The 26,622-nt window shown below is 49.0% G+C and overlaps 1 long non-coding RNA gene across 1 annotated transcript in view; it reads left to right on the top strand.

Annotated features, from left to right (window-relative positions):
• Positions 1-22,230, top strand: part of LOC102576352 (uncharacterized) — a 49,586-nt gene extending 27,356 nt beyond the window's left edge. The window contains exon 3 of the long non-coding RNA XR_002094116.1: positions 21,432-22,230. This is a non-coding gene — a long non-coding RNA (uncharacterized LOC102576352). The remainder of the gene's footprint in view (positions 1-21,431) is intronic.
• Positions 22,231-26,622: the final 4,392 nt, after the last annotated feature.

Genomic DNA, 26,622 nt, shown 5'->3' with positions numbered 1-26,622 from the left:
TGGCTTTACTTATCACTTCGTCACATTGACTCATGTTCACGTTGGAGTCAAGTATGACTCTGAGATCCCTTTTCTGCTGCTGTGCTGCTTAGAAAGTCACCTCCCAGTCTGTAGGTGTGTTGGTGATTCTTTTTCCCTAGATGCAGCACTTTGCACTTATCCCTGTTAAACTGCATCCTATTCTGTTCTGTCCACATTCCCAACCTGTCCAAATCTGCCTGAATCCACTCCCTGCCCTCCAGTGTGTTTACTTTGCCCCATAATTTGGTGTTGTCCATGAATTTGGACAGAGTGCTTTCCATGCCCTCATCCAAGTCACTGACGAAGATATTGAACTGCACTGGTCCAAGGACCGAAAACGACCCATCCACCACCCTCTGGGTGCACTGCATAAGCCTCCAAGGGAGGTGGTGCTCTTCCCTGCCTTGGAGGTCTTTAAAAGGTGACTAGACAAGCACCTGGCTGGGGCCATCTCACCCCAGGGCCCTTTCCTGCCTAGGGCAGGGGGTTGGACTTGATGATCTACTGAGGTCCCTTCTGATCCTAAAACTCTATGAAATCTGTGAAGACACTTAACCACGCACTGAACTTTTTATGCTACATTCTTAGATCATGCCCAGAGGGCAACTTGCAGGGTCAGGTCCATATTGATTTGGGACAGGAGTGTTTGAATATTGCACAGCATTGTCCAGCCTCCAATCAAAAATGTATCATTTTCTTAGGGATTCACTTCTTTGGTGCTTGTTGTTTGGTGGAATCCTAGCAGAGAAGTTTGATAGCAGGAATATTTGTGGAACCAATATTCCAAGACATTTTTAAAAGTAAAATAATGAATGTTTGTCAAAAAAAAAATGTTTTCATTTGTAAATCAGTAGATTCTTGCCAGAGACCTAACTTTAAAAGTGATATACATCCTAACAGGGGCTAACAGTAGAGAATATGACCTCTGAACCCAGTCAAAGCTAACAGACACAGTTTGAATCATTCCTAAGAATGTATTCAGCCAAACTTTGTGAATAAGAAATGGATGGGAGGGAATTGTCAGCTGATTGTAAACCATTAGTAAGGCTAACTTCATAGGAAAAGGAGTCTCTGTGAATTGTTGAGATCAGCATTATCTTTTCCCAGCACCATCTGCTGGAAGTAAAATGAACCGTATACAAAAACTAAAACTGACTAGCCGAGCTTTCCTTTTACAGGAGAAGTGCAAAAGCAAACAGTGTCAGTGGAGATTACTTTGATTTTTTTATATCCTGACACTTGTAATCACTTATGAAAGAAGGGATGAGATGACAAGAAAGGCTTTGGATAAAAGATTTGAGCAGGAATAACTTCTGTCCAAAGCCAAAGGACTCATGCCAATGTGGCCTCTCCTGGCATAGGTCATAAAGCAGATTGAATAACAAGAGAGAAATCAAAGAAGACACAGAGAAAAATGGCCTGTTGGATCTTCCCAGGCATGTCCTAGCAGTCTGTGACATGGGACTCTTAATAGTCTATCAGTAGTGGGAAACTTCATCTTTGTGTTTCCAGCTCTGCTTCCATCCCCTCCAATCAGAGGCCAGGCAGCTTGATGTGAGGCAGGGGCTCCAGGAAGGTCAAGATCCCTAGCAGCTTGGAGCAATACTAGCACTGGTAGCTGTGTGGCAGAGTTTCTGCCTATTAAATGGGAGATGTGAGTTCAAGTCCCAGCTATAGTGATTTGGGGTGAGTGAGCTAACAAGGGGGAATTCTTCTTGCAGTGGAAAGGGGCCATTATGTTTTCTCCCCTTCCAGGTACCTAAGCCCTATATTCCTTGTAATTTGACATTTTGTATTTTGTGCCTTTTGTATTTCCAGTAATACCAACCAGTATTGTTTGTTCGGCTGTTTGTGTTTTACATTTTGGTTAACCCTGTCTTTTGTCAACTGGATAAATATGTCTATGATTGTAGTGTCTAACTTTTGTTGAATCCTGCCCCTTCGGGGCATTGTAGTGTCCCCTATACCCCCCTGGTTTATACTGGTTATGTTCCCAGTACTGTTCCCTCATTAAAAGGTATATGGTTAAGTCCCCATTGGTGACCTGACTCTGCTCTATAGGGGGAGGAGAGTCCCTACACCTCCCACAGCTCTTGTGCACCTGCTTTGATCCCTTCAATTGGAGAGGGGGCACCTCTTGGAGTACTGCCCAGGTTACACTTGCCACTTGTGAAATGTGTGCTGTGGGTTGGCCACTCCTGATAAAGGTTGTTTCCACATCATATTGGGGGTGGGATGCCAGCCTATGTGGAAGTTTAGGGTGTGTGTAGATTAAACGGGGGCCCTAAATTGAAGCAGTGGGTTTTAAGAAACACCACTTCAGTTTAGGGCTGATTAAACCCCTGTGGCATGCACACACCCTGCTGATTTACCTGCCTCTCAGGCGGGGAGGGGAGAGGGAGCTGCCAGTGGGTGGAGTGGTTCCTGGGCTGTGGGGGGAGCTGGTGCTTCCCTTTGTGGCAGTGGGCTCCCCCGCCCCAGGCAGCACCTGCCCGCAGGCACCCGGCTCAAAGGAGTTTTAGTTTGCTGTGCCCCAAGTCATTTAAGATGCATTACACCGCTGAATTTCCTACAGTGGCTAGAATTAACATGCAATATGCCTCCAGGGTGTGCAAAAACCGACACCATAAAAGCAGTGCAGAAGCATCTAGCCCACTTTAAAGTGTTGTGTACACACGCCTCTCATTTCATGTACACACGGCCTTAGTTTGGTTTTAGCCTGTAGGCCTGGACAGGCCAGCTAGCATAGCTTGAAAACCCTACTAAATGAATGGGATAACTTCCTGTGCAGATAGAAATGTAACCCTTCTGCCAAGCACCAGTCAGCAGCAAGAAGTGCTGGGTTCACATTTAGGGTATCAATGAATTACACCAGGTTGGGGGAGCAGTGGCTGCTGCTGCAAGTGAGGTGAGCAAAGGAACATCCAGCCAGCTGCAGCTGCACTGGGAACAGCCCCACCAGAAGCTGCACGCTGGCCGGGGGCTGGGCTGGGCTGGCAGGAGCACGGTGCGGGCCGCCCCCAGGGCTGGACACAGGCATGGGTCAACTGGGTGGCCACCTGGGGCCCGGATAGAAAGGGGGCTGAAAATGGTAATTTTTTTTCCGTTATCCAATTATTAATATCATTATCTCTGGCGAAAGGGGGCCTGATACCAAAAGTTTACCTGGGGCCACCAGGAGTCTAGGTACAGTGCTGGCTGCCCCAGTGGGAGCGGGGGGGGGGCTTAGCCCTATGTGGAGCACAGCAGGGGCAGCTGTGGGCCAAGTCCAGTTAGTTGGTGAGCTGGATCCGGCCCACAGGCAGTATTTTGCCCAGCCCTGCCCTAACAGCTTCTCCACCCCAAACCAGCTTAGCTGACCTTGTATCCTTTAGCATGACATCATCTGAGCCTTGTCCAGTCAGGGAGTGCCCCACTCCATTCTCTCTCTTAACCAATCTGCCTGAAGAAGTCTTGGATCCCCCCTGGCCAATCAGGCATTATATCTCACCCAGATATAATGCTCCAGCTTTCCATGTAAAGAGCACATGGCCAGAACAACAGGGGCCATCTTGCCCACATGGCCAGACTGCATGTTTTCTCCTCAGCAACAGGTCAAAGGGGAAAAGGAGAGGGGGGGAAAAAACGGTAAATATGAAAAAAGAAACCCAATACACATCAACCAAAGGTGCACACACTGCGATGCACAGCACAAGTATGTGTGGGTGGTACAGAATAATACCCCAAATTAACTATGCAGTGAGGGCATGCTCCAGGTCTGTGACAGAGCGAGGTCTCCTCAGGCCTGTGCTGCCTGTGTATCCAGGTGAGGGTACGTCCAGGGGAGGTCTGCAGCCCAGGTGAGCATTATTCCCTGAAGTTTGTTCTCCAATGCAGTTTTTTAAAACCCCCAAATGATGGGACTTCCACCCTTGAAAGTGGTCGTGTTTCTGCAGGCTAATAGATTTCACCACCAAATGGTTTTCCCTAACTTTCCCTTACTTGATTTTATGCTGTTACTTCTAGTGATAACCCTTTGCCCTTTCCCAAACTGCATCTCCTGCTATTGTATTCTGCCTGTATTACTCAGCTTACCAGGCCCCATTGCAGCAGTTTTTACAGCACCTTTTAGTTGGGACTACATCCTGATCGCTGTTTCACTGGATTAGTTATTGCCAGGACTACATTTGTTTTTCTGTTCATTGAAAAATTGATGCTACGCTTACTTTTCTTGTGTCTTCTGGTGTTGGCCTGGTTCTCTGTCACTTTACCAACTGATTACCTGTAGGGGGTAGGTTTGCTAAGTGGTCTGTTATGAGGAGGGGCTGATTTGTATGTATTCAGACCTTACATCTCTGCTCTTTTCCAGTAGCCATTTTTGGTCTTTGTTACTTCCTAAAGCTCTGGCAGAAAACTACAGAGATAGGACTGAGATGTGACTACTGTACTAGTAAGAACTTCAAGCTGAAATAATGATCGGAGGATAAATACTGTTGATTATAACATATTGTGATGTTGTAACTGCACTTTCAGGACAGAATAGGATGGTGTAAAATTGCTAAATCACTCCAAAGGGACAGGGACTGCCCTGTAGGGAGGGAAGGCAGCAAGGTTGCTGATTCAGCCGGAGGAACCTGGACTGAGAAGCATGCCATACAGTACAATGCTGACTCACTCCAAGGGATGCAGCCCAGGAAGGGAAACTGCTGACTCAATCCAAGGGATCTGGACTAAGATGTACTTACTGGAAATAAAAAAGATAGAGTACTGATTAGCTTGGAGACACATTGCCTGAGCAGGGAAATCTGAGGTCTCACTGCTGTCCTATCCCAAGCAGGAGAAACCTCAGTGTGAGGAAGCCTTCCGTGTGTGTGTGTGTGTGTGTGTGTGTGTGTGTGTGTGTGTGTGTGTGTGTGTGTGTAAGTAAAAGCAGACTCCCCAAGTGACCAGGAAACATGTGAGTGTGTGCATGTAAGTAAAAGGAGACTCCCTAGTGACCAGGGAGTGAGTGAACTGGGACAGCACACAGGACATTTTGCAAGTAGCTTGCTGGGAGCAAGAGGAAGAAGATGAAGAGGAGCCACAAACTAGGCATCAGATTCTGCTCAGGGAAGGTAAGTGAGCCAGGGCTGTCTATGTGCTTAGCTTGCTAAGTGTTTGTTTGGTGGACTGTGTGTTTGGCCATGTGCTCTGAGCAGCTGGGAGAGCTGCTAGCTGGGTGATTTGCTGCCTGTGTCTGACAAAAGCCCTAACAAGGGGCAGAGCCAGTCCAAGCCCAAGAGGGTATAAATGGAGACTGAATGAACAGGAGGAGCAAACAGGGCAGGTTGCAAGCAGTTCGCAAGTCAGTTCATAGGTGAGTTTGCCACCCCCGCTCTTGGAAGAAAAGGATTTAAGGTAAGTTTTTTCTTTAATTAAGAGTAACTATACTACATACATTTAAAGTAGTAGGGCTGTGCAAAGCTTTGGGTGCTGATTTGATTCGCAGGAGATTCAGCCTGATTTGGCGGCTGAATCTCCGAATCCGAATCGAATTAGGAGACCAATAAAAAGGTCCTAATCAGTTAGAAGCTCTCCAAATGGATTAGGAAAAGATTCTGAGAGCTTCAGAGATTCAGGCAGTCCCTGCTTACTGCCTCCGGGAGCTGGACCCAGACTCCATGCTGGTAAGGGGGCAGGGGAGGAGACCATGGGGGGACCCCTGCCTGCTCCCCCAGCCCTCCTGAGTGCCCCCAACCCCGGCCCACTCCCCCAACCCCACCAGGGCTGCCCCACCCAGCCCCAGCTCCCGGCCCTTTAAAAAAAACCCCCATTCACCGGCTGCTGCCAGGCAAGGGGGCAATCCCTGCTGCCCCCCACTGCCCCACGCTGTGTGGGGGGGCTCTGCCATGAGCCCCCATCCCCCGCCCACTCTCCCAGCCTCCCCATGGCTGCCCTGCCTGGCCCAGATCCCGGTTCTTTAAAAAAAAAAAAAAAGGCCCCACTCACCAGTTGCTGCAGTGGCTGTTGGGGCTTCTGGGGGCTTGTGGCAAAGCCCTCCATGCAGCTCAGGGCAGTGGGAGGCAGCAGGGATCTCCCCCCACCTGGCAGGAACCGGTGAGCCTGGAGCTTTTTTTTTTTTTTTTTTAAAGAGCCAAGAGCTGGGCCTGGGCATGGCAGCCATGGAAGGGCTGGGGCCTGTCCAATTTGGAGATTCAACTGATTCAACAGCAGCCAAAGCTCTGAATCAGATTCGGCCAAATCGATTTGAGACAGTGATTTGAATCACCAAATTGAATCACTGTCCCCCGAATTGGCCAAATCTGCAGCAAGTACTAGCTGCTTTGCACAGGCCTAGTAAGTAGCTAATACTCAGCAGTTAGACCAATACTTAAGCCCCTGCTTTAACTAGAGTCCAGAGCAAAGGGAAGTTTGCTGGGAAACTCCCTCACTTTCCTTCACTGTAAGCTTGATGACCAAGAACCAGCAAGCAGGCCAGCTTACAGGCGAGTTTGCTAGGGAAGGTCTGCTTGGAGAAAGGGGCAGGAAGTGTTTAGTGGAAGATTAAGAGACCCAGAGAGATGGCTGAAGGACATCACAATGCTGGAACTGCCACTGCCAGCTCTTGCACTTGGAAGGTGTTTGTCCAGGTAGAACTGCTCACTGTCAAGGCTTCCCCCAGGTTCTGGTTTGGTGCTGTGGAGACTGCGGCTTGCACATTCCTTCCAGTGACAGCTCAGGGGGGAAGCAGGAAAGCACCTGCAATGTGAGTGATACCTCCTGTTGCAGGCAAGAGAGTTACAGGAGGAGGTGGTGAGTTCATTGATTTGATGCTGGAGGAGCCCTCTAGGACCACAGAGGAAGGGCCACCAGAGGTGATGCTAGAGAAGAAACAGAACTTAGACTCCCAGGAAGGTGGAAGCTGGAAACTTGTGACCTCTTGCAGCAAGCAGAAGTCTTCATCTCCACATGTAGCATTTGGCATGGAGAACAGTTACAGAGCCTTAGCAACAGAGGAGCAGGAACAGGAGCATGTTCCATTGGTGGAAGAGGCTGGACCAGGCATCCCTAAGGTTGGGAGGACTGATTCCACTGTCAGCAAGCGGAAGTAACAGGTTGTGATTATAGGTGGTGAAAGGCCGGGGCTAACAGGGCTTAGCGCCCCCCCCCCTCCCATGTGGGGCAGCAGTGGCAGCAGGTATGGCCACAGGGAAGCCTGGGCACAGGTTGCAGGCAGCTGCAGCAGCGGGGGAGCGGCATGCACAGACAGACACAGAGCCGCAGCTTGTAGGAGGCTGGCAGCATGTAGAGCACTGTGCACCACAGCAGGTAAGTCTGACATGGAGAAGGGGCATGGGAAGGCAGATCGATGCCCCCATGGCGAGGGAGGGAGAGGGGCAGGGATGAATGGGGCACCAGGGCCGGGGCAGGTTGTGGGACGCTGAGAGCCTGGGCAGGTCATCCAGGGGCACAGGGAGGCTCATGCCACTGTGCACACTGTGGTGGAGAACCGGGGGGGCACGAGCCCCCCGGATGTGTGTGGGGCGGAGGTGAGCTACTACTGCAGGCTAGGCCCTGCACCCCGCTGCTACTGTCTTGGGAGTGGCATGATGCCATGTGCCTGCTACTGTTGGGCAGACAGGGGACGGGGTGCACTGAGCCCATAGCAAGCACGTGGCATTTCACCACTCCTGAGGCAGCGGGGTGCAGAGTCCACCTTGCAGTGGCAGCCCACCTCCATCCCATGCACAGATCCAGGGTGCATGTGCCCCACGGGCCTCCACCAGGGTGTGCACAGCAATAGGAGCCCACCTGGACGAGCATCCTATGACCCACCCTGGCCCTTCGGCCTCCTTCACCCCAGCCCAGGGGTGGGCAAAATATGACCTGTGGGCTGAATCTGGCCTGCCAGGCCATTCTATCTGGCCTGCGGGGACCCTAAAAAATGTAGTAAATTAATGTTTATTTGCTCCTGGCAGCCTGTCAAAGATGACAGGAGCCAGGGGCAGTAGGACCAGGGGGAGCCTGCAGCAGGACCAAGCAGCCTAGCCCCACCCCACCCCAACCATTTCCCTGACTTCCTGCCCCTGCACTGCTCCAGCACCACGTGGCTCCCACTACATTGCCAGACCAGAGCATGGGACTGCACTGGTACCCCAGGGCCAGTAGCAGGAGGGGTGTATGGGCGGGGGGGCAGAGTGTGTGTGTGTGTGTGTATGTGTGTGTGTGTGTGTGTTCATAGGCAAGTCCCACATGCACACCCCACCATACACATGCACCCACACACCCCCTTGCACTGCCATACACACAGACCCCCACACCCACCCGCCCTCACACACCCCAACCACCAATCCCCCACCCCATACCAGCCCAGCTGGGCTGACTTCCCATCCCCAGCCTGATCGCAGTGCTGGGGAGGGGAACTGAGCGTGGGCTTAGTTCCCTTCCCCTGTGCTGTGATCGGCTTCTCGGAGCTGGGTGGCGGGAGATGGGGAGAGCCAGGACCGCACTCCCGGCTGCTGCTGGGAGCACAGCTCTGCTTCTCCCCTGCCTCCCACCACCTTGCTGCTGGCTTCAAAACTCGAAATGTCCCTTCGTTTCGATTCGATTTCACTGTTTTGAGCTCAAAATGAGTCGTAAGAGTGTTGAATTGAAACAGCCGGTGAAATTTTGCACAGCCCTACTAGGTTTGCGGGGGAATGGAGATGAAGCCCTGAGGTAAGTGGGGAAGTGGGTGACCTGGAAGAAGCATGAGCAGGAGAGGACAACAGGAGAGGTCTTTTAATTCTTCCTGAGAAAGTAGGGCAATCAGTTTGTTACTTTATGTGTCTGTACACAAATGCACAGAGCCTGGGAAATAAGCAGGAAGAATAGGAAGTCCTCATACAGTCACGGCACTATAATGTGATTAGAATAACAGGAACTTGGTGGGAGCTCGCATGCCTGGAGCACTGTCATGAATGGATATAAAGTTAAACTGTTCGGGAAAGACAGGCAGAAGAGAAGAGGAGGAGTTTCTTTTTATGAAAGACTTGTATGATTAGTCAGAGGTACAGTAGGAAATCAGATATAGGCCTGTTGAAAGTCTCTGCATTAGGGTCAGAGGGGAGAGCAACAATGGTGATGTTGTGGTGGGTGTCTGCTTTAGACCACCAGACCAGGAGGGAGTGGTGGGTGAGGTTTTTTCAAACAGCTAGCAGAAGTTTCCCAATCATGGGCCTTAGTTCTCATGGGGGATTTCAGTCACCCTGACATCTGGGAGGGCAATACAGCAGTGTGCAGGCAGTCCAGGAAGTTTTTGGAGCATGTTGGGTACAACTTCCTGGTGCACATGCTGGAGTGGCCAACTAGGGGCCATGCTCTCCTTGATGTGCTGTTCACACACAGGGAAGAATTGATGGGGAATGTAGTAGTGGATGGCAACTTGGGCAGCAGCAACTATGCGATGATTAAGTTCAGGACCCTGAGGAAAGGAAGGAAGGAGAGCAGCAGAGTATGGACACTGAACATCAGAAAGTTCATTGAACTTGACTTCCTCAGGAAACGGATGGGCAGGATCCCCTGGGAGGCCATTGTGAAGGGGAAAGGAGCCCAGGACAGCGGCTTGTAGTTTAAAAAATCCTTACCGAGGGTGCAGGAACAAACCATCCTGATGTGCAGGAAGACTAGCAAGTATAGCAGAAAACCAACTTGGCTTAGCGGGGAACTCTTCAGTGAGCTAAAATACAACAAGGAAGCTTGTAAGACAGGGGCAGGCAATTATTTCAGGCAGAAGGCCGCTTACTGAGTTTTGGCAAGCCATCGAGGGCCACATGACAGGCAGCCAGGGGCAGATAAATATTAATTTTCTAAATTGGGGGGGGGGGGCCCATGGGCCTGATAGAATGGCCTGGCAGGCCACATCTGGCCCGTGGGCCGCATTTTGCCCACGTCTGTCCAAGTTTCCACTTATAACAGGGAACTAGGGAGCAGTATAAGCATATTGCTCAGGCATGCAGGGATGAAGTCAGGAAGGTCAAAGCACAGTTGGAGTTGCAGCTAGCAAGGGACATGAAAGATAACAAGAAGGGTTTCTACAAGTATGTCATCAACATGAGGAGGATCAGGGAAAAGGTGTGTCCCTTACTGATTGGGGGAGGCAACCTAGTGATGCTTAGTGACGGATGATGTGGAAAAGGCTGAAGTACTCAATGCCTTTTTTACCTCAGTCTTCACAGACAAGGTCAGCTCCCAGACTACTGCACCTGGCAGCACAGTTTGGAGGAGATGAGTAGCTGAAAATGGCAAAAGAACAGGTTAGGTACTATTTGAAAAAGCTGTAGAAGTCCATGGAGCTGGACACGATGCACCCAAGGGTGCTGAGTTGGCTGATATGATTGCAGAGCCACTGGCCATTATCTTTGAAAACTTGTGGTGACTGGGAGAGGTCCCAGAGAATTGGAATGGGGCAAATATAGTGCCTATCTTTAAGAAAGAAAAGAAGGAAGATGTGGGGAAACTACAGACTGGTCAGCCTCACCTCAGTCCATTTCTAAGCACTTGGAGGAAGAGAAAGTGATTAGGAACAGTCCACATGGGTTCATCAAGGGGAAGTAATGCCTGACCAACCTGATTACCTTCTATGATGAGATGACTGGCTCCGTGGATGCAGAGAGAGCAGTGATGTAATATACTTTGACATTAGCAAGGCTTTTGATATGGTCTCCCACAATATTCTCGCAAGCAAGCTATGGGTTTTCTGTAAGCTGAACAGAAAACTGGCTGGATTGTCAGGCTCAAAGGGCAGTAATCAATGGCTCACTGTCTAGTTGGCAGCTGGTATCAAGTGGATTGCCCCAGGGGTCGGTACTGTGGCCAGTTTTATTCAATATCTTCATCAACGACCTGAAAGATGGAATGGAGTGCACCTTCAGCAAGTTTGCAGATGACACCAGACTGGGGGTGGTTGTAGATATGCTGGAGGATAGGGCTAGGATTCAGAGAGACCTCAACAAATTAAAGGATTGGACCAAAAGAAATCTCACAGGGTTCAATAAGGACAAGTGCAAAGTCCTGCACTTAGGGCAGAACAATCCCATGCACTAGTACAGGCTGGGGGCTGACTGGCTAAGCAGCAGCTCTGCAGAAAAGGACCTGAGAATTATAGTGGACAAGAAGCTGAATATGAGCCAACAGTGTGCCCTTGATGCAAAGAAGGCTAATGGTATACTGGCTGCATTAGTAGGATTGTTGCCAGCAGATCAAGAAAAGTGGATAATTCTCCTCTATTCAGCACTGGTGAGGCCACACCTGGAGTACTGTGTCCAGTTTTGAGTCCCCACTACAGAAAGGATGTGGATGAGTTGAAGAGAGTCCAGTGGAGGGCAATGAAAATGGTGAGGGGACTGGGGCATATGATATATGAGGAGAGGCTGAGGGAACTGGGCTTAGTCTGGAGAAGAGAAGACTGACAGGAGATTTAATAATAGCCTTAAACTACCTGAAGGTCAGTTCCAAAGAGGATGAATCTAGACTGTTTTCAGTGGCAGCAGACAACAGAACAAGGAGCAATGATCTCAAGTTGCAGCAAGGGAAGTTTAGGTTAAATATTAGGAAAAACTTTCTCACTAGGAGGGTGGTGAAGCACTGGAACAGCTTACCCAGAGAGGTCGTGGAAGCTGTATCCTTGGAGGTTTTTAAGACCCAGCTAGATAAAGCCTTGGCTGGGATGATCTAGTTGGGGATGGTCCTGCTTTGAGCAGGGGGTTGGCCTAGATGACCTCCTGAGGTCCCTTCTAACTCCCATTTTCTGATTCTGCGTGCACGTGTGTACACTTGCGTTTATGTGTATATGGATGCCCAGCTATTTCCCGTGGTCTCATCCAAATGAGGAGGGGCCCTTCTCTTGCAAGAAAGCCAGCTCAGCTCTGCTTGACTAGCTACACCTGCTGCTGCTGTGTCCTTTCCCCCGGGTGCCATGTTCATTAGCTGTGAGGCCTTTGTTTTATGGGAACCCTCCCACCCTGCTTCTCTCTGGCTTAATGACAGACCCATTAAAGAGACACCAATAAAGCAGTGGTGCAGGAGCAGCATGTGGGGCCTATGCAGGGCTGATACATTGGGTATCAGGATCTTCCCCCCTGTGGAGCCCATATTTCATGTGCTGGAATGGGGGTGAGGGGAGGAGTGGAAGGGGACAGGTAGCAGAGTCCCCCTCATGGCCATTCCTGAATGGATGACTGCTCAACAGGAGGTCTGGCTTGGAGCAAACACTACAGCTAGTGCTTGAGGTTTGTTGCATAGACTCCATCTCGGTGGTTTGTGTTCTTTTCCCCTACGGCCACTGCCTCCCAGGAAGGAGGAACAAGACTTTTTTTAATGAGGGAAGGATTAACAGGCCAATAAGACTCAGCAGTGAAAGAGCTGTCTCTGTGGGGCCATCAGCGGGACACAGGGTAATTGGATTGGATTCTGGCGAGTGTTTTGAATCAGTTCTGATGCAGCCCTGGCAGGTCACTCCGAAGGGGGCATGTGGCTCTCCCAGCACACAGAGCCAGACCATGAAGGAGGGGGATCAGTCAGCTCATTAATGGATTAGAGTCTTTCTTCTCCTCAAAACTTTTGTTGCTAAAACACTTGGCGCAGCACTTTCTGGTGCCCAAAGGGCTTAAAGAATTTGTCAGATCCTCTTCTCCATTCTAGCAAGGGGGCTGAGCTTTCCCCCCTCTCCCAAACCCTTACCTAGGTTTCTGCAACTTACTGCTAAAACCACAGCTCCTGTTTCCCTCTTTTGCCTTGGCTGGTTTCTTTCTCCTAAAGATGCCACGAGGGCAGGTGAACCACATTCAACCAATTGTTAGGGTGTACTCTTCCCTCAGTGAAAACCCAGAACCAATGGTGCAGCCTGCTGTTAGGGGGCACTCAGCTGCTGAGGCAGCTCGTCTTTGCCCTGAGAGCTTTTGAAGGTCCCATGAAGACTTTTTGCAGGTTTGCAGAGCAGAATCACATTTCGCATAGTGGACAACCAAAGCATAGCTTGAGACTAGCCTTGCGGTAAGCAACCTGAAATGTAGGCATGATTCTGTTACCTCCTCCGGGCATGGAAGTGCCCCATGATAGGAACAGGGAGATGTCTGCATGTCCCTGGAGGGCAATCCTTCTGCCCTCTGTGTTGAAGGCTGCCACACTTTGTGTAGCTCCAGGCATGAGACAACTTTTTGCACATGTTAACTTATGTATAGTCATAAACTTAAGAACAATGAAAGTGTATTTAGCACTAGTGAAAGATGTTGGCCTGGTTGGCCTCAGAGAAGGAAATGGGTAAGGATGTGAAAGAAGACCTGAAGGCACACACAATGGGCCCCTGTCCATGGTGGACACACTGGGACAGGAAGGGAAGGCAGAGCAAAAAACCTTGGACAAAGCTCTCTACTTGGAGGCAATTTCAAGGGAATGGGTGGAAGACTTACAGTGGTGTTCCACTGGGCTGGGGGATAGAAGGAAAACAGTCGATACAGTCCCACAGAGCCGTCCTTCCCCTTGATAAATCCATGGCCAAAGCCCACAGCAAGTTGAAGAGGAGGTTCTGGATATGGTTGGGCCTTGGGTAGGGTGACCAGGCATGTAAAGGTGCAGGAAGAAGAGGACTGGCATAGTGAAGGTCTCGCTGGGCTTGTTATTCGCCATAGGCATCTCAGGATGAATATAACACCTGTGCCCTATGCACACCGTGCTACATAAAGGCAACATTTCCTTCCTTTTTTTTAATTTCTGGCCCTCAGCAGCAACAGAACCAAGTGAAAGTCTTTTCACTCAGTCAACTCTTATGGTCCAGTATCCACAGAGTGTTTGACCACAGTGCTTGGCTTGTGTCTGCAGAGGCTGGGATCACCGCTTGGTTTCCCATCCAAGCAGTATCCATAGCTTACAAGCTGAGACTGTCAGGCCAGCTCTGTCAGCCAAGGTAGTAACACTCAAGTTTTTTCATCCTTGGATCACAAAACCTTTTCCAGAGGTGAGTACCTACCACTTATCCTACTCTAGGGGAAAAAAGATGGGGGGAAAAAGACTCAAGAGAGAGACGCCTGGTAATGCAGCCAGTCTGTGGCAGAACCAGGAGGACACAGGTTTCCAAAATTCCAGTTTCTTGTCCTACCTTCTTGGGCATGCTCCATCCCACCTGCAATAGTGCAGCAATTGAAAGGAGAGGACCTTAGACATTTTAGTGAGGGAGGTAGGGTACTCTCACTAAGGAGTGAGTAAGACTGGCAATGCACAGCAGGGCTCCTTCTATGTTTTGCCCTTCTGAGCCCTTCCTCTGGCCTGCAGGGGCTCTTTAATTGGGTTTGTCTGTACAGGGGGCAGCAATTCCTGAATAACTCCGAGTGTGAACAAGCTCTTCACTGAATTCTCTACTGGAGGATTCTCTAGTTCATTTGCTGACTGGGCCATTATCCCTCAAATCTGTGCTTACCAACCCACAACATAGATGTGGGTCTCCCTACTGGGATGATTGCCATATATATATTTGTACAGAGAAAAGCTTAGCAGAACAGGGCCAAATTCATCCCCAGTGTAAGTCAACTGAAGTCCAGGCTATTGTATCAGGGTTGAATGTGGCTTAAAGTTCTGTGTGTGGGTAGGGAAGGGGGGTGGCTAATTGGTTCTATGGAGCAGCAAATGCAAGGGAGTTTGGGAAATGCTGCCAGGTTTCTAGTGTAAGTCACACTCCCACTAGCCATCTATGCTGAGCAAGAGTTTCCGTGGGGAAGTGAGTGTGTGGGTGGGGGGAGTGGGAGGGAGGGAGAAGTTGGTGGCTGTGGAGGCAGGGGAGGGAGAGAGGGTTACAGGGAAAATAAATGAGACTCCCCTGAAATTAATTGTTGGAAGGGAGTGCCCCACTCGGCTGTGAATTCTGAAATGATTATTGGATTTGCAGGCGGCCAGGGAGCAGAGCGGGTCGGGTGCGCGATTAATATCTTATTGATAGCGGATTAAAAGAGTGAGATCAAATCTTTAACTGAGTGAAGATGCAGTTTATCAATTTGTCACAAAAAATGTAGCAATCAGAAGCGGAGAACATGGGGGCGGCTTGTGGATCGATCCGTGTCAGCGCCTCACAGCGGGGCTCCACAGTGAGGTAGACTTTCCCCAGGTACTTGGGCCATTGAAGGAAATGAACCTGGTGCTGTGAATGGACCGAATTCGGGGATAGAGTGATGGGCAAGCCTGTAGTGCAAGGAGGGGAGCAGATTCTGGGACAGGCCTGTGATGCTGGGGAAGCACAAGATTTGTGGACATGGTCTCCGGTGCCACAAAGGATGCAGAATTCTGGAACAGGGTGTCTGGGATAGGCCTGTGGGGTCTGCATACCCTCAACTCCTTGCTATGGTGGTGAGTAGGTCCTCAGAGTCATTAGGGTAGATAGAGTCCTTCTAGGCATGGTGTAGTGGCCTGTGATGTGTTTGCCTAGTCAGACCACAGTGCTGGCTATCAATATTCCTACGTTCTTTTCCCAGCTCTGCCTCTGACTCTCCGTGTGATCTTAGACTTGTTACTTAAGTCAAAGGTGGGCCTTGATTTTTATGTGCTGCAGTTGCCTGGAATCCAGCTTGCTATCCAGTACCTCTTTGTGCCTCAGTTATCCCATTTTACAAAAGGGGATGTTAATATTTAGGGGCCATGCACAATGTAACACTCATTATCTATTTCTAAATATTGTGAGGTCCTGGATGAATGGAGGCAGTATCATTAAAATCCAACCACTTGCCAAAATGACAATGAACAAAAACATCCCAAATACTAAGTTAATTTTTTTAATCGATGATTGTGCTGGCAGCTCTCATGATTTTTGTTGCCTGTTTTGCTATATTTGATATTTTTCTTAAAGGCACATCTCCTGGATTCATGTCATTATCTGAAGAATTCTGGCTTTTACTTTAAAGACTATATCTGAGTCTCGTGGTAATAGAGATATGCTTGGGAGAGTAACTCCTAAAGGCTAAAAAAACACAAGAAGCCAAAAGAAAAAAAAAGGAGAGAAAAAAAAAAAGGAAAATCCCCCCCTAATTCATTGTTTTTTAATTTCACATCTTTAAGCTAAATTCTTGATTTATGGTATGGGGCCTGAAGCATGATTTTTGAATGCTCAGAGTTGAAAAAAGCAATGGCAAACTTTAATAAGTGACTCAGTGCATGATCAGCTGTGATATCTGTTGTAGCAAAGGGTTGCACCAGACTTCAGTCGCCAGTTGCAATTTAACTTTTTTTTTATTGCCAACTTAAACTTTTTATTACCACTGTTCTGACCTAGGGAACAAGCCATGAGAATTAGGAGCCTCTGATGGCCTCCAAGCACTCTTTTCCTCCATTAGGCCTCTGCAAAAGATATGGTACACCTGTTTGTTGCCTTGTAGGTCTGTTGAACACCCAGGAGGTCTCTGGCACTCCCATGAAATCTTAATGGAATCTTTGAAGGCTAGGATGTTACTATTGAGCTTGCAGAGCTGCTGTGAGGGGCATTATTATTCATATTGCTGTACCATGTGGAGACTGAACAAGAGGTTCAGTCCAAAGAAGTCACAGACTTAGCAGACAAGACAGACAAAGAGTGGGAACAGAAAATAAAAAGTAATGATATGTCAAAGCAGTGATTGTATTAGGCTGCCTGCACCTGATCTTGGAAGCTAAGCAGTCCTGAGCCTCTGTACATCTTGGATGGTGATTACTGTGGCACCTTGGCTGCTGCAGATGCAAGCCAAGCAGTCCTGGTCACAACTGTGGAGTACCAGACCCTTGAAACAAAATGAGTAGCAAGGCTTCATTCAGTGCCTCTGGTTGTTGGAAGAGACAAAAGAACCAGGCTTTCTTGGCTTCCTATCCCAGGTGCTACCATATTGCCCATAACTAGAGTTCTAGACTTTCTATATGGGACTTTGTATGTCTATGAGGTCTCTAAGGCTATGAGACTTGATAAGGCACACCATGCTGCTGGTAGGGCCTGTGTGATAGTCTGTGCCTGTAGCTCCTAGCATGGCCAGATAAACCAAACTAAAGGTCCTGCGTTCCACTAGGACAAAGTATCATTCAGGATAGATTTTGGTAGTGTTACCTGAATGAGACCCAGTGAAACCTTCTTTCCTAATTGATACAGATTTGATGAATCATTTGTGTTGTTCCTCTACAGTGGATGGGGAAAGGTGACCTGATACCCACTCCCACCCACACCAACAGCTTACTGCAGAAATGAGTATGTATGTTAAAGAATATGCCAGCAAATGTACTGCATTATGTAGGCCCCTTGAATTGCATGCATGCATATTATCTTGTGCCAGAGCATGGTAACAAACCATTGTCCGAGACATCCCCTCCTTGATCTCATACATGCAAGGCATGTGGACAAAGATACTCCTGCGAGTGAGTCCACAATGTACAGGAAGCCATTGGTTTCTGCTCTTTACCCATGTGTATTGAGTTATGTTGCCCAGCTGAGGTGAGACGGGGGGGGGGGGGGAGTTCTCATGAAAGCGACTGGCTAGGTGTTGTTATCTACAAAGCACAAGGGATCCATCTCTTGAGACGGGTTGGGATATGTGGCACACATGCACCTGGATATTGGTTTTGGAGGAGCTCCTGCACATCTCCATTAACTGTGAGGACTATGATAGAAAGGCTTAGTCTGAGCACCTGCCCTGGTTTTGGTCTGGGACTACTGGCTATCTGCTGCCTGCCCCAAACTCTCTCTCTCTCTCCACCCAATCCTTTTCTTTTGTCCATCCTGTGGACAACGCACAGCACTGCCCCAGGCCTCTATCTTTAGCTTTTTTGTCATATTCTTAAATATGTTTGTGCAATCCAAACCTGGGCCTGATATGACAGTTAGCTTACCCATTACCATCACCTTCATAGATGTTAAGGCCACAGACTTCAAGGCCAGAAGGAAACATTTGGACCATCCAGCCTGACCTCCTACATTGCAAAGGTCTGAGAATTGCACCTAGGGGGGAGTCTTGTATCCAGCCCAACAGTTTCTTCTTGCCCTACAGCATAAGCTCTTCCTTGGACAGTTTGCATCTAGAACTAGCTGTGATAAGCTGTGATCTGTGCAAAGAACCTCCTGCTGGGATGAGGTGGGATTGCAATAATTGTGCACTTCCCTCTATAGCCAGGGGTACTATAATAGCTTTTACTGAGGGCCCTGTTGCACAGGACACTTAATATAATTCAGAAAGTTTTCTGAGCAGTCCCATGCTAATGCTTACTATGATCTAAATACAGAACTTAGTGCACGCAGGAGTCTTGAACCGGCTTTGCTTCCATCCTGCTGCTGAGGCCAAAAATCAGCTAATTTTCAGTCTCAACTTGGGGACCCATCAGAACAGTCTCACACCCCCTCCCTGCCTCCATACTGAGTCCTGCACAAAGGCAGAGAGTACAGGGAGACTCAAAACCCAGTGCAGAGGCAGGGAGTAGTAGAGCCCAGGTCCCACAGTGCTCCCTGCCTCTGCACCCAGTCCCAGGACCCAGCGTGGTGGTAGAGAGCACAGCAGGACCTGGGACCCAGCATGGAGGCAAAGAGCAGCAGAATCCCAGACCTCCCACTGTACCATGGTAGGGCTTTGACTGACAAACAGCTGATCACCAGTCCCAGACCTCCCACCACATCAGTCTTAGGGAGGGCTGAGGCTGACAATCAGCTATAGGTTGGTCAAAGCCCCTCACCACACTGAAGTCTTAAATCCACTCTGGTTCCATGAGGGGGCTTTAACTGACAGACAGCTGGTTCTTAGTCCCAGCCCTCCACTAGGCTGATCGTATTACGTCTGTGGAGCAGTCAGGCGTTAGCTCAACACGTGTTAGGTAACAGGATCTGGAAATATTCCACCAGTAAAGTCCTAATTTTGCTATGGTACGATGGCACTTAGCACGTGTCTAACGTGTTTTCCTGCTTGAACGCTTGGACGCTAGTGGTTTAAGTGCAGTTAATGTGCTAAGTGTAACGTGTAACAACCCCTTAAGAGAAGCTGGCACTGCAGTTATTGTAATGTCTGACCTACAGCAAAAGATATGGACATTCATATAACTAAAAGCTCCTTATAGGTATGGTTCCTTCTGCTCAGAGAGGCTGGGACTGGAGTAACTGTGAACACCTACCACTAGAACTCCTATATCTCTTTCCTCCAGTAGTGCCTAATGGAAGAGATTGGCACATTAAAGCTGTGCGAAGCTTCAGTCACTGATTCGATTTGGAGGAGATTTGGCCTGATTCAGTGGCCGAATCTCCAAATCCGAATTGAATCAGGGGACCAATTAAAAGGTCTAAATCGATTTGGAGAGCTTCGGTGATTTGGGCAGTCCCCAGTCGCTGCAGCAGGGAGCTGAAGCCGGACTAGGAGCTGATAAGTAGGAGTGGGGGAGGGGAGGCTGGAGGAGGGGGTAGGGGACCATGGGGGGACCCCTGCCAGGCCCCATCCCCTGCCTGCTCCCACCCCAGCTCCCGGAGCTTTAAAAAAAAGCCCCCATTCACCAGGTGCTGCCCAGCTGGGGGGGGAGTGATCCCCACTGCCCCATGCTGCATGGGGGGGCTCTGCCACGAGCCCTCTGACCCCCCCCACTCTCCCAGCCCCCCATAACTGCCCCACATGCCCCAGCTCTGTCCTTTTAAGAAAAAAAACAAACCCTGAACTCACCAGCTCCTGCAGGGGCCTCAGGGCCTCGATGACTTGGGGCTTTTTTTTTCAAAGTGCCAGGAGCTGGGGCAGGAGGGGCAGCCACTGCTGGGGCTGGGAGAGCGGGTGGGGGATGGGCCTGTGTGATTCAGAGATTTGGCTGATTCGGCTGCAGCTGAATCTCCAAATCAGATTCATCCGAATAGATTCAGGACAGTGATTCGAACCACCGAATCGAATCACTGTCCCCCGAATTGGCCAAATCTGAATCCAAAGCCAATAGTAGCTGCTTTGCACAGGCCTAGTAGCTATGAACACCCCACCTCTATTATACTCCCTATTGCATCTTGTGCTAGGAGAGACTGGACCAGAGTAGCTGAACAGCTCACATCTATTATACCCCTCCCTACAAACCCTCCTGCTGAGCGAGACTGGGATTGGAGTAGCTGTAACTATGAACACCCCACAAGTTGGGCTTCTTTGGCCTGCAAAAAACAGAGTAGAATGTAGGGAAGGAGAAGGAGAGAAATTCTTCAAGGAAGAAAAAGAATGAATGAAAAAAGGAAAGGTGGAAGAGCATGCTGAGTGCATAAGAGAGGAGGGAAAGAAAGAAAAGTGGAGGGAGAGGAGGGGAGGGGAGGGAGAGGAACCCTCAAGATGACATTTCTGATGCTCTTTCTGTGCACTATTGTGTAAACATGTTGAAAGCCATAGAGAGCTTTTGTTTTGGAAAGAGCCCCAAATTAATTCTGATGTAGTAGGCTGCCCTTCAACAAGCCTGGGGGCTCTTGTTCTTTTCTAGGAGCCTTTTATAGTATCCACTCCCAGAAAGAACAGGACTCAGCAGACACTCCTCCCCACCCCCACCTCCTTCAGCCCAAGATCAAAGGTAACATCTCTTAGCAATCCTGGGAGAGACCCTCCTTCGAGAGAGTGGGTAACAGCAGTGCCCAACCCCCACATAACCCCATCCCACCAACCAAAGCCACATTTGAAGAATGTCGTGCTTTCAATCTTCCCTTAAGACCAAGCCACTCATGGCTGTCATATGACTCATGCAGCACTTCCTAGGAAAGGGCTTTGGGGATAATTAACACATTCAGGAGCATCACTGGAGTGGAAAGGCCAGAACAGTATTTGTCCAGCCAAGGGGACTGGGGAGGTGACCCAAGAGGGTCTGGTATTTCCCTTCCTCCCCCTCTAGTTATAAACCCTCCCCATTATCTTAGCACCACCTCTTGGCTTAGTCTTTTTTACATCCAGACAAGGCCTTACCCCCACATCCCTCCAGTCCTGGGCAGCTTTCATTCACCTGACCCTAGGTGCCCTCTCAAGGGGCAAATAAAGTTTAACTATAGAAAAAAAATATCGACACAAGAGAATGAAAATTGCTGAGTCAGCTGCCTTCTGTACAGACACAAGGATGGGAATCTCCAGGGTAATATGGGCAAATATGCTACCCTTCTATGCCAGGGGGTATGATGGCTGAGGGGGTTTCTGTGAGCCCCATGCCGGAGCATTGCTCTGGAAGGATGAGGGGAGCAGTGGGGGCTCTGCCGCTCCTTGTCCTTTCATCCCCTCCCAGTTCTGCTCCGCAGACCCTCTCATTGTCCATCCTCTGAATGGAAGACTTTGCCGCTGTATTTCTGTCTTTTAATTAGGGCTTCTACTCCCGCCAGGCAGTTCATGGGCTGCTCGCCTGTCTTGGATACTTTTCTTTATCTCTTACTCCCTCTTTTAAATTCTTTTACACAATTTAACACTCTTTCTCTCTCTCCTTTTCTCTCTCTCTCTCTCTCTCTCTAGTTTCCGGCAGGATGGAGCAATGACAAGAGGAAGATAAAAGAAGACAACCAAATGAGCCTCAGAGGCCCACAACATCCAAATTGCAAGGGCCATGTTGAGGCTGCCAACAGGGGACAAAGCAGAGATGTTCAGAGCTAAGATCCTGTTCTTGTTGAAGCTCTGTGGTATTGAGAGCTGCGTGTGGGTTCAGCTACATTATGAAAATAAAGCCGGCTGGGAAATCTAGGGCTCTAGCTACAAACTTCCCCAGAACAAAGAATTGTTCAGCTCATAAAGTATGGCCAGCACTCATGATTTTATAGCATACCTCATTTGCTTGGCTTCTTAAGATGCCAGTTCTTGAAGCCAGGTGATTATGACAAGGTTTCACCTTCAATTAAAAACACAAAGTTTCTGGACCTCGTGGTTGCAGTAAAAAGAATTAAATACACAGTGCCCAAAGCCTCACATTTGAGAAGGCCAGTACAAAAGATCATACTTTAAACAAACTCACCATTTTTGAGTATTTAGAGTTGGTCACTATATAAATATAAGAGGGAGCTTGGAAATTCAGAGACCTACCCACATTTTTTTCTGTAGTTCAAGGCTACTTGTATCCAGGGCTATCATCTGAGTCTTATTTTATATAAACTCTTGTCAGTAGATCAAACAGAAGTAAGGAGCAAAATGCAGAAGTTTCTGGGTGATGTTTCATGGCCTCCATTATGCAGCAGGTCACTCTGGAGGATCAGAACATTCCCATCTGACTTTAAAAATCCATGAATCAATAAACCTGCACTTGTGAGTTCTCTATTACCCATATTCTGTTTGCTTCTTTTTATTTAATTTTCTTCCTAACATTCAGCACTGTTCTCTGGGATTTCAGTTATGCCTGGGTTCTTTATCAGAGATCTGATCCAGCCCAGAAAAATATACGCTGTGGCTTTATTTGCTGATAGTGTTGAGTATTTCTCTTTTCAGTGAACTGGACAAAACAGTCTTTTGCCTTCTAACAAAACATCATCCTCACTCAGCGTTACTAGCTTTCTAAAATAGCCATGGTGATATTAGTGAAAGAGGGTCTCTGTCTCCTCTTTCTAACATGTCATTTCAAAACTTACTGCAATAGCCCCATCTGAGAAGAGGGCCTTAGACACGGTACAGACATGTAGAAAGAGGTAGTTCCTACCTAGAAGAGCATGCAATCTAAATGGGCAAGACTGTCAGGCTGGGGATCAGGCAAGAGAAAGGTCCAAAGTTACTGTTACTAGTTCAGGGCTTCAAGTCCCGCTTTCAGATGGTGGGCAACAAGCAGGAGTTTATCATCTGGTTTAGAGATAGGCAGCATTGAGCAGATTGATGCTGCTTCCCAGCAGGCCCTCAAGCGACTCATCAACTTCCTGCTTCCTGGGTAGCATGTACTAATGGGAGTCAAGGACAGGATAGTCAGTCAGGCTGTAGGCTTGTGTGGATGTCATTCTACTGCAAGTATGGGATCATCCTTCCTAGTGGTAAAGGATGCTCCTTTCACATGCAGGGTGAGGGTGAATGTGTCTCATGAACCATGCCACGTCAACTATCTTAAGGGCTTTAGGTAGCATGCAGGGCTTGAACTGACCCTTTACAGAGAGATGAGCTTCACCCTTAGGGTCCATATTTCCATCTCTACGTATGTCTTTGGTTTAGCTTAAGCCGGTGGTGGAGATTCTCAAAACCTCACAGCGGATGCATCTACACGAGATGCTATAAGTGTAGTAAACTAATTCTACTGCGCATTAGCACATCACAGCAAAAGCTGTGCTATTGAGCTAATGCACAGTAGGATTAATCTACTGTGCATTAGCATCACTTAAAAGACGTGTGCTGGTGCTACCGATTACCGTGCATTAAGTTAGTACCTGTTATTACCAGTACTAGAATTAATGTACTGTAATTACAGCACATTAATGCACATGTAGACGTGCCCAGTGCTGCCTTAGTTCTGCTGCTACTGGAGCCAATGGGAGCTTTAGCATTAGATTCAATCGGAGCAAAGCTAGGCCAGTGTGGAGGGCTTTTCTATATTAATTCACCTCCTCCAGCTCTCTCAGTTAAGTGGCCATTCTGATTTCCCCTCAGCAGCCTCTCCTGTTCCAAGGATTCCTCAGATTCAGAGGTCTGCACTGGAAGGGCATGGCCTAAAGCTCAATTGCTTCCCACTGCCCTTGTTTAGAAAAACATATACCTGTATTTAGTCATATACAATATGCACCTTTTAAAAAAATTATCTACTAGACAGGGTGCATGTCGTAAATGAGGAAATGTGGGGATCAGCGGGCCTAATCATGTGGGGGCTGAGCTGCCAGGTTCTTCTTCTCTACTTAGGTGGGAAGCCAGTGGCAATTGCTGACTCAGCTGAAGGCTTGATCCTACAAATGATCCTACAAATGTCTGGCTCCTCTTAAGTTGGTTAGGCCTTAGCTGACTTGGCAGGAGCTACTGGCTGCCTCCCAGATCAAGGAGAGGGGCTGGGCAGTTTGGCTCAGCCAGCCATGCCTGCCAAGACAGTTGAGGGCCAATCCTGATGTATACCAATTGCCTGATCCTTCTGCTTGAGCTGGGTGGGCAGCCAGCAGTACCTGCCATGCCATGCAGCTAGGGCATTAAAGAAGTAGCCACAGCTTTTTGCTGCCTCCTTACTGCAGCTGCCTGTGTTTTCCCTGTGAAAATACTTGCTGGCATTTTCAAGAAAAATGTTTTTTCTTCATTCCACCTTCCAAAAACAAGGTGTATGTCTTATTCAGGGGTGTGTGGTAAAAGAAGCTATGGGGGTAGGGTTTCTTCTGGACTGGCATGATTCTGCAGGGGTACCTCTTACCTTAGCCATCTCCAGTTTGTCATCTTCCAATGAAAAGCAGTGTATGCCACCAGCACTTGATGTGTGCCCAAGCTGACAATTTGCCCTTTAGGTGCTAAATCTTCCTCTGCACAGGAGCAGAGATGTGCGAGCTCTAGCCTAACTTTCCTCTCTCATCTGCCCATAGGGTTAGACAGAAGCCAAACTGGTGTCCAGCAAAAATAAGAGCAGCATCTGGACATTTCTAAACTCAGCCTGTTTTTTCAACAGTTTCAGGAGGGCATTATGTGGTGAGGCTTACCAGAAGACAGTGCGATCCAGCCCTGCCTTGACATGACCCCTCTACCCATCCTCCAGGTACAGACAGTGCTAAGCCTGCTGGGTCTTTGAACTAAGGGTCTGAGCACTAATATGGCCCTGAAGCAGTTGGAACAATTCCAAGCTGGTGCTTAAACAGACCCCATGTTTCTATGATGTCGCTTTGCTGAGCAACAGCCACCTCAACTCACTAACAACTTCTACCAGCCTGTGATTTCTGGACAAAATCTGGGTCAGGCAGGAGCATATGATAGTTATATTAACAGTACTAGTACACAGCCTGACACTGCAGGGGCTTCTGGGAATATCTGTGCCTCAGGAGAGGAGTCTGTGGAAGAGATTAGCATTGAACACCCTGGGGCAGGAAGAGATCATTGAACAGGTGGGCAACTGCCAGAGGTTGGGGGAAGATTTATTTCCATGGCATGAATTCTTATAGTTTCATAGTTTCATAGTTGGTAGGGTCAGAAGGGACCTGAGCAGATCATCAAGTCCGAACCCCTGCCATGGCAGGAAAGAGTACTGGGGTCAAACGACCCTGGCAAGGTGTTCATCCAGCCTCCTCTTAAAGACCCCCAGGGTCGGAGCCAGCACCACTTCTCTTGGAAGTTGGTTCCAGATCCTAGCTGCCCTGACTGTGAAGTAGCACCTCCTGATGTCTAGCCTGAATCTACCCTCTGCCAGCTTGTGACTGTTATTTCTTGTCACTCCTGGTAGTGCTCGGGGGAACAGGGACTCTCCCGATGCCTGCTGGTCCCCCCTGACTAGTTTGTAAACGGCCACTAGATCCCCCCCCTCAGCCTTCTCTTGTGGAGGCTGAACAGGTTCAGGTCCCTCAGCCTCTCCTCGTAGGGTCTGCCCTGCTGCCCCCTGATCATGCGAGTGGCCCTCCTCTGGACCCTCTCCTGAAGTGCGGCGTCCACATCCCTCCTGAAGTGCAGCGCCCAGAACTAGATGCAGTACTCCAACTGTGGCCTGACCAGTCAGTGTTGCACAGAGGGGGAGGATCACCTCCTTGGACCTGCTTGAGATGCATCTGTGGATGCATGGCAAGGTACGGTTGGCCTTCCTGACCGCGTCCCCACACTGTCGGCCCATGTTCATTTTGGCATCAATAATGACTCCAAGATCCTTTTCTGCCTCTGCACTGACGAGAAGGGAGTTCCCCAGCCTGTAGGTATGTTGCTGGTTCCTCCTGCCCAGGTGCAGTACCCTGCACTTGTCAGTGTTGAAACCCATCCTGTTCTTATCCACCCACCCCTGTAACCTGTCCAGGTCTGATTGCAGCCTATTCCTCCCTTCTAGCGTGCCCACTTCTCCCCACATCTTAGTGTTATCTCTGAATTTGAACAAGGTGGTTTTTACCCCCTTGTCCGAGTTGCTGATGAAGATGTTGAACAGTGCGGGCCTGAGGACCAAGCCCTGCAGAACCCCACTGCCCACATCCCTCCAGGTCGAATAAGACCTGTCCACCACCACTCTCTGGGTGCGGCACTCCAGCCAATTAGTGAGCCATCTGACTGTGTAGATATTGACGCTACGGTCTCCTAGTTTTTTTAATGAGAATGGGGTGAGAGACCGTGTCGAAGGCCTTGCTAAAGTCCAGAAAGACTATGTCCACCACGACACCTGTGTCCAAGGATTTTGTGACCTGGTCATGGAAGGGATGGGATCCTACATGAGATCCTTCTGGATCAGCAGCTGGGACACAGTGGACAGCTAATAGGGCAGAGGAGGGGTCTCCCCTGTTAAGGCAAGCATCAGCAGCCCTGAAAGGATCCACTCCTGACTTGCAGCCTGAAGTAGGTGGTGTGGTTTGGATGTTTCCACCTCTCCTGATGCAATCTGTTTCCTTGTGCGCACGAGAGGAGCGCTGCTCAATAGGAATGACCCATGATACCAGGTTAATTCTGTTTACAAAAGAATAAATATTATAGTGGTGTCTTATAAAAGAGAATCAATAGCTTCCCTTTGCTGGGTGATCCCTTCATGTCTTCGAAAATCGATTCCCCACCCCCACCTCTGCATAGCTATCTGTTTTTCGGGGTGACGGGGGGG

The sequence above is a fragment of the Alligator mississippiensis genome, chromosome 6, assembly GCF_030867095.1.
Source record: "Alligator mississippiensis isolate rAllMis1 chromosome 6, rAllMis1, whole genome shotgun sequence".
NCBI classification, from domain to species: Eukaryota; Metazoa; Chordata; order Crocodylia; family Alligatoridae; genus Alligator; species Alligator mississippiensis.
Note: the sequence above shows the minus strand (reverse complement) of the source record. Positions and strands in the feature narration are given on the sequence as shown.